Below are 9,048 nucleotides of genomic sequence, written 5' to 3' on the forward strand. Positions count from 1 at the left end.
TTATAGCCTCGTGACCTGGATTGTTGCATAATTGACAGTGGAGGCGACGCCGGCGATTTTCAGGACCACGAGAGTGGGATGAACTGCTAGAGGAGTGAGTGGAGGGACGATTGTTGTGGGTGTTGGTGCGGGAGACATGATTGGTGACCGGGAATGACGGTGTGGAGGGGGGAATCGGAGTGGAGGGTAGTTGGGTCGTAGCCTGACGAGTAAGATCGGCATCAATGCGAGCTTCTTCATGGAGGAGCAAGCCGATAAGATCATCCACAGTAGCGGTTGCTGAGTGCATGAGAAACGCAGAGGTGAATGAGTTGTAAGAGGAGTCCAAGCCTTGGAGAATATATGCTATTAGGTCATCATCTTAGACAGGGGTCAAATTGTCAGCGAGAGAGTCCGCAATTTGACATTTGCGATCAAGATAATCGATCATTGAGGATGAGCCCTTTGCAAGAGTTTTTAAGTGGGCTTTGAGAGCCATGCGCTTGGCACGGGTTTGGGCTTGAAAGGTACGCTCAAGAGTAAGCCATGCTTCATGAGAAGATGAGGAGCGAGCAACAGAGGCAAGGCAACGCTCAGTGAAGGTTGATTTCAGCCAAAGGAGGACAAAGCGGTCCCTTTTCTTCCAGGTTGTGTATTCGGCGTTGGGAGTTGGAGGGGTAGGAGGGGTGGAAGGAGTAGGTTCAGCAGTTGGGGTAATAGTTGCAGTAGGGGGGAGGGGTTGAGAACAAACGATTCTAGGTCAAAACACTCCAAGGCAGAGATAATTGTTGTGCGCCAAAGGGAATAATTTTCTCGGTCTAATTTGATGCTCAGAGAAGGAATCTGAAAGTTCAGATTTGTAGAGGCAGTGGCGGCTGCAAGGAGCTGCTGGGTGCTGGCAGGTAGGGCTGGCAAAATTATACCACAGAAAACCAGCCAACATGTTACCAACCGAACCAATAAACTTGGTAGCCAATATATTTGGTAGCCAACATGTTTGGTTGGTAGTACCGTACCAATTGATCAATGTTGGTACGGTAATGGTACAAAACTTTGAATACCATGATAATACCGTACCAACCAATTCATTTATTATTATTATTATTATTATTATTATATATATATATATATATATATATATATATATATATAAATGAAATCGTATATTTCAACTATTAATTGTGTTTAGTGTTTACAGTTTTAATAACATTATATTAGTCATTTGATTGTATTAGTCGATAGTTATTACCACGTTAAACCACACAATTAAAACGTTACTTTAGCGTTACTTTAGTATAATTCTTTTGTAAACAAAAAGAACTACGTAACTAATTTTTATACTAAACATTAAAATCCCGATGTCTTTATTTTTAGTAGAATTCTTTTGTAAAAAAAGAACTACGTAACTAATTTCTATACTAAACATCAAAATCCCGATGTCTTTGCTTATTTTTAAATGTTACAATAGAAAATTAAAAGAAGTTGGTATATACCATTACCAATTTGTACCAACCAAACATGTTGGTAGCCAAATAAATTGGTACCAAGTATACTTGGTATGGTACCGGTAGAATTTTTTTTATACCAATCATAGTTGGTACAGTACACGGTTTAGAGAAAAATGAATTGGCACCGTACCAATTCCACCCCTAGTGGCAGGGGTAGACATGGTGGAAAAAGAATCGATGGACAACCTATGCTCTGGATACCATATAAGTTATTGATAATTGAAGTGAATTTTCTCTGTATTGATACAACTTCATGTATTTATACACAAAGAAAATACAAAGGAATACCTAATTCCTAATACATAGGCACGTGAACAATGATGCCTTGAGACCAGGACAATTATGACCCATTCTAACGACTACTTCTATATGATACACATCTGAAATTTAGTAGACTTTATTAATAAGAACACTTTGATCCCCTATGCTTAACCCATGTGAAAACATGTGACTTGATGATCTCCACCACCTTGGTTGGGTTTGTACATTCGTTTTTAAAAACTCGGTCGCATCTTGCTTTCCATAACCACCACATTCTTCCGTAGCAGATGCACGTTAAGTTGTTCCACCTGTTACGACAACCCCATCCTGAGTTAGCAAATTCAACCACATCTCCAACCTTATTGAAATGTTGTGAAGGAATATTACACCATCTAAACATGGGCGGAACACGGACTATATTATGAGGGGGGCCGAAACTAAAACTTAAAAACGAGAATATGAAAAAGCTTAATTTGGTTTTCATTAATAACATTTTTAACATACGAAAGAAACCTTATATTTTTTGTTTAAGCATTAGTTTTCTAACAATTTATCTCAAACCCTATTTAGACACCTAAACTTAATGCAAATATAAACGCCAAAATAAAAAGAATAACAAAAGCATGCCAATGTATCAAATTCTTGCGTAGAGAGGCATTAGGCAAAAAAATGTTATAGTCTCCTAAGAAAAAAACCAAAAACTATCTCCTAAACAATTTAGTAACATATATATAAGGCTCACTGAGTCACTGTAGCATAGAGACGCACAAGTGACCACATGCTACTAATGTACTATATTCATAGATAAGTAAATAAAAAGCAATAAAAAAACCTTAAAGCAATACTCTAAATCTATAATAAGAAAAAGAACAAAAAACAAGACAAGAGGGGGAAAGAAGAAACAAGACAAGAGGGAAAGAAGATGTATAGTGTCAGACTTACAAGTAAGCAAGGCTGTAGAGATTAACCGAAGTCGGTAGGTGCTCCGACGATCGGAGTCGTGAAAGCGAGAGAGGATAACAGCCCGGGCGATCGATCACAGGAGTTCATCGACTCAGAACTTACCGGAGAAGAAAACCATATAACAGAGACGACAAGGAGAGAGGCGTCGACTGATGACTTATGATTAAGGTTTAGGTTTTATTTCTTTTATAATCTTTTTGTTTATCTTTTCTTTCCATGGTTATTAAATACTATAAAATTGTAATCTTTTTCTTGTAGGAAGATAAGTTTTCCCCCGAATTAGGAATTATAGGTATCCTCAAATAGTTTAGATTTTTACGTGATTTCCTTTCAAGTTTCTATAATCACATCCTTCTCCTTTGAATAACTCGTACATAATTTATATATATATATATATATATATATATATATATATATATATATATATATATCCTATCCTAATAAATAACAGCTTTCTTGCCACGTGGCAATTTCTAAGCCCATCCCAATCATTTTTTCCCGCTCAAATCTATAAAGTGAAAAACACTGCCCTCCTTACGTTACAATTACGATTACGATATTTTATCTGTGATACTTCTCCGATGTTTCTTCTTCTCATGTATACTAGGGCTTATGTTGAATTGCGATTACTCCCTCATCAACGGTGAAGAGGACGCCCATATGCCCTTTGGTGCCATAACTTCCGTTCGGGTAAACATCGATCTTCTTTGCACAACTTTACTCATCTAGGTTAAGTTGTTACTCCCCCACCTTGATCCGACCAGACACACCGACGACGACGTCCTACCTCCGGCCACAAGGTTCGATTTCTGATTTCAACTTCGATTTTTGACTTTGCATGTTCGATTTTTCAAGCTTTATCTTCGATTCCAACTTGATTAGGTTTATTGACTACAATTTCAACTTTCATCTTCAATCTATCTGAATACTTGGATTATGAGATTGCTTTGAATGGCCTTCCGAAATAGAAGAACAACCTTGTAATACTTCTTATTGCTAAAATTGTAATCGTTTTTTTTTGCTGAAATTGGCACTGATTATTGCTGAGTTTAGCATATTTTTTCCTTGTGTCATGGGAATGTAGAACGTATACAAGGTGATATTCTGTATGATTGTTTATGACCTAAAACAGTTGATACACGATTCTTCCTCCTCTTCCTCCTCTGGTAACTGTGATATTTTAACTTTCAATGTCAAACTTAGAAGTACTACAATTTTAGTTAGTATTCATTATTTTAGGGTTTTGACATTGTTCTCTTTTTGTATATATAATATTTATTGGAACTTTTGAAGCAGTTATAGGATTTTTAATCGAAAAATAATATGTAAATACCAATTTCAAAATTGAAAATAGTTTGTTTGATTCCTAAACTACATATAGCATAACTGATGTAGGATGCCCAGAGTACACCTCATTCCATCAAAAATCCATTTCTCTGTTTTTCTTAATTGGCCAATAAATAGAACTTGATTTCAGATTTGTACATTCTTAAGTTTATAATGTTCCTGAAGTACCCTTTTTTAAAGATCTTCTGGAGATTCATCATTTTAATGTGTATTTAGTCAAGGGTAGCAATTTCCTTCTATATCCGATATCTTTATATTACAGCTAAGTTATGTATCAAAATTTGCTTATTGGTCTATATGTGTGTGTGACTGTGTGTATGCAATTTTGCTTGCATGTATTAGAAATATACAAAATTCAATTGCGGTTTCTTGGAAACTTGAAATTTCCAACAGTGTTTGACAAATTTTCAGCTACTCAAGTCAACAAACTGCGACCACAAAATTGTGGTTGCATATTAATTCCACTTTGTCCAACGGAGACTCTTGGGTCCTACTTTGAAATACATGAGAAAATTCCACAATTACACTAAAAGCATTGATTATATATTTTATGTTTTATATTGCCACACTTTTTTATTAATCAGCATGCGTTTATCTTTATCCATGTGACACCACAAATTATGTTTATTTATTAATATCATTGTTTATCCACATTTTGGGTCCACTTTTACCACTAATTAGTTGGCTCTTGGTTTGTTTGACCCCTTTTTGGTTAAGTGGTAGTTATAATTTTATTTATTTGAAAGAATTCCAGTAGCGGGTCAGGGTCAATCATCACAACAGTATCTCAAAATATATACTTTTTTTATTCAAGTTATAAAGACCATAAAGTTCATCTTTATCATACTATCCTAGAGATTTAAAAAAAATTGCTAAGCCATGTGATTGTCTGCAGGACAAGTACGAGGGTGAGCATAGTTGTTGTCCCTGCACCAAAGTTACCATCTGAAATTACTCTGAAATTACTGGAAAGACTGTTGAAGAAATATAAAATTTTTCATCTTAATTTCCTTGAATGGTAACAACAAATGCTACTACTTGATTGCTATTCTAGCTAAAAGATAAAGTCCTATGAATATAATGGTAGATAGATGCAAAAATAAAGTATGTTAACAGCCTATAATATTAATGTTATAAAGATGTAAGTAGGTTGTCGTATTGTGAAATTTGAGCACATCATTACATTTATTTTGGGTTGGGTTTCTTCTTTTGTTTAAATATCATCAAGGAGTTGAATGTGGAGCTCCAGGGAAAAATCGGAAAGTTCCGGAAGCAAGTTAATGCAATTGCTGACTGGGACAAGATGTAAGTAGGTTGTTGTACCCACTTTTTTTTATTCTTAAAGTTAAAGTCAAGAATGGAAATGAAAAAATAGCTCTTTGTTTTGCCATCCACCTTTTTTTATTTATTTTTTGATTTTGAATTTTGTTTATAAACAAAACAAGCAGGCAGAAGTTGCTAAAGTTGTTGAGACCCAATCAAACCTTGAGCCCCAACTTGAAATTATCGAGACTCATCAGCAAGAGGTATTTTGAATATTATGATACTGATTCAGTGGGTGGTAGTTGTTGTAAATTTGTATATAATAATAATAATTCAATAAATTGTTGTTAGTTTGACAAGTCTTTACAATGTGTGGAAGAAGAAGCTGAGCGAATATACAAAGATGAACATGGCTTACTTCTTGATGATGAAGCAGCTTCAACCAGAGATGCAGTGTAAGTTTCTGGAGTCGAGGGCATTTATGTCTTTTGCACATTACAAACTTATTGTTTTCATTTGCTAAATTTTAGGTATGAGCATGCTGAATTCATAGAGAGAGAAATTGAACAAATGACCGAACAAATAAAGTCTATTATTCAGACTCTTAATGCCAATCAAGTTATTTATCTTTATTTTTTTTATTTGGCAATGCAAAAAGCAGCTTTGAAAAGTTTAAAAAAAAATGATTAATTTGAATATGTTTATGTTGGATATAATAATAGGCGGGAGAAGTTGAAGCAAGTGATGGTATGGGTATGACCCCACTGGATGTGGTGGTTCGGATCCTTAACAATCAACTCAGTTCATTAATGTGGACCGACAAAAAGGTTGTATTTATATATTTATATGTGACTTTTTCTGTATGTATAATTGTTAATGTGTCTATTATAGAAATGTATTTTAAAATTACTTTGCTATTGTATCCAGTATAAAAATGAAAAAAAAAAGTTAAACAGGGGCCTTTTTTGTACACATTACAAACCCTTGGGAAAAATGTGGTCTTCAAATCCTAATTTTTAACATCTATTATTACGCGGAAGAGGAATAAAAATTCAATATTTCTACTATTATGCACAATTTAACAAATGAAATTAAATTATTGAAACACAAACTTAACAAAATGTCGAATCCCATTTTTTTTATGTTTTTCAGCACCGATTTCAATATAAAAACACAAACTTAACAAAGATTCATACCTTTTTCAATGTCGAATCCCATTTTTTTTAATGTTTTTCAGCACCGATTTCAATATAAAACACAAAGTTAACAAAGATTCATACCTTTTTCAATGTCGAACCCCATTTTTTTTATGTTTTTCAGAACCGATTTCAATATAAAAACACAAACTTAACAAAGATTCATACCTTTTTCAATGTCGAATCCCATTTTTTTTTCTGTTTGCAGCATCGATTTCAATATAAAATGTAAACAAAATTATTTGTGTTTCAATTAATAGAATTTAATAAATATATGATGTTTCATAACTATTTTTAATTTTGAATAGTGTTATATTGCAGGAAATGAATATAGGTAATAAAGTTTACCTCAAAAACATTGAACACATTGATGATGATTCACATATTAAAGTGCGGGTGGTAAAGATGTGAAACTTTATCAAGAATAATACAGTTTTATCAATTGCAATGATCATAATGGACGAGGAGGTTGGTTATATTGTTTTTTTTAATATCCCACTAAATATTACATATGTTTCAAGTAATTAATAGTATTTTTTTATTTAACAGGGAACAAAATATCATTCCTGTGTTTTCAATCAAAATTTTCCAGATTTAGTGATCTTTTAAAGGAAGGTCAAACATATATCATTATAAAACCCAGCAGTTTGCTAAACTTAACGTTTGGGATGGTTTGTAGTCACTCTATGTATATTTATTTATTTTTTTATTTGAATTTACTTTTATTGACTAATTTATTTTTATAGGAATTGGTGAAGCCAAAAGTTATTTTGATGTAACCAAATTATTCATTAATTCTGACATTGTCGAAATTAATGAATTCAAGAAAGAGTTAGTTTCTTTTCTTTTTTGTTTAAATTTTTTATATTGTTTTTTTTATATAAACCAATACACTATATTATATGAAAAAAATATTTTTAAACATTACAGATTGAGATTGAAAGCGGGTAACAATGGAGGCATGTCTGAAAAAAACATAACTACACTCTCAAACTACTCTTCTAAATAAATCTTCATTCTAAAAAGTAAGGGTTTTAAAAATATTCCTTTCTAATTAAATACTTATCATTTATTGTGTAATTAAATACTTACAAATCAAAAAGTTAATAAAAAATACAATATAAATTTTCTATTATTTAATACATAATTAAATTTTAAATTCTATTTAACATTAACACCCGTGGGTTCTACGGGTTTTTACCTAGTATATATATATATATATATATATATATATATATATATATATATATATATATATATATATATTAGCAGGTTAAAAAGCACCCCTGGCCCCTAAAGGGATCCGCCATTGTCATCTAAAAATCCAATCCCATACATTTTTTTGCAAATGAGCAGGTGGTAAGGATGTGGTCTGAATCCTCATCGACTACCGAACAATGGCTACATATCATGGGACCTGCATGTAGCCCTCTCCTGGATAAGGCATATAGAGATTGAATACGGCCCTGTAATGCTCTCCACACAAAACACGAGATTTTACTGGGGAGCTCTCTAATCCAATTGATCTTCCCTGCTAGAACCGTTAAGTGAGGCCGATCAATCATTCTTCGGAGGACTTTACATGGAAATTTCCATCAGGGGAGATGCCACAGAGCCAACAGTCGTCAAGGGCAGTAGGCCGGAATGAGTTAATGAGTCCAATTAGCCCTAATAATTTTGCATGTTGAGAATCAAATGATGGTTGTGATATCCAGTCCCATAGGATACAACCATCTCTCACTCTATCCATTAACAAACACCGTTTCCTCCTCTCAATTTTATATAGTTCAGGGAACCTTGTTTTGAATGGTTCCGATCCCACCCATCTATCGTGCCAGAAGAGAGTAGCGTTGCCTCTCCTAATTTTTTTCGTGATTATCTTGCGCATCTCGATTCCCGCTCCTTTCAGTTCTTTTGCAACACCTGCAATATTATTGCAGACGCCACTTATGAATTTTCTCGAGATACATTCATCAGGCTTACGATGGATGTTGTAGATTCCAGTAATCACTTGGGCCCATAGTGACATTGGTTCGGTTCTCAACCTCCACCACCATTTGGAAATAAGGGAGATGTTGAGAGCCCTTAAAGATCCCACCCGAAGTCCCCCCTTCTCCTTTGGAGCGACAATATTTTTCCAAGATACCCAATGTATTTTCTGCTTGTCTTCGCAGCCTCCCCACAGGAACCTTCTCTGAATGCTTTCCAAATTCTCAATTACCCCAGCTCGAGCAGTGAAGAGAGAAAAATAGAATGTAGGGAGATTCCCCAACACAGCCTTTAATAGGGTCAGTCTTCCAGTCTTCCACCGAAGGATAAGGTTTTAGCTTTCCAACTTGATAGTTTAGTGTGAAACCTTTCCATCACCGGTGTTCAATGTTTTTTAAGATTCATATTCGCACCCACTGGTACTCCAAGGTAGTTGAAACTTGAAAGGCAGAGAAGCAGGTTCACAGCTAATGGGGCTACCCATCTATCAACCTCTTGTCGGTTTGCACCAACCCCAAACACACTGGGATTTTCGGAAATTG

At 34.3% G+C, this 9,048-nt stretch overlaps 1 pseudogene across 1 annotated transcript; it reads left to right on the forward strand.

The window, feature by feature from the left end:
• Nucleotides 1-224: 224 nt before the first annotated feature.
• LOC145131648 (nuclear pore complex protein NUP62-like) lies at nucleotides 225-7,194 on the forward strand (annotated as a pseudogene). The gene is made up of 9 exons (XR_013717804.1): nucleotides 225-313; nucleotides 4,954-5,028; nucleotides 5,274-5,371; nucleotides 5,511-5,584; nucleotides 5,673-5,776; nucleotides 5,852-5,939; nucleotides 6,044-6,148; nucleotides 6,839-6,985; nucleotides 7,067-7,194. The product of XR_013717804.1 is annotated as a nuclear pore complex protein NUP62-like (transcript).
• Nucleotides 7,195-9,048: the final 1,854 nt, after the last annotated feature.

This window comes from Lactuca virosa, chromosome 8 (genome assembly GCF_052849685.1).
Source record: "Lactuca virosa cultivar CGN04683 chromosome 8, Lactuca_virosa_CGN04683_v6, whole genome shotgun sequence".
In the NCBI taxonomy this organism is placed as follows: Eukaryota; Viridiplantae; Streptophyta; class Magnoliopsida; order Asterales; family Asteraceae; genus Lactuca; species Lactuca virosa.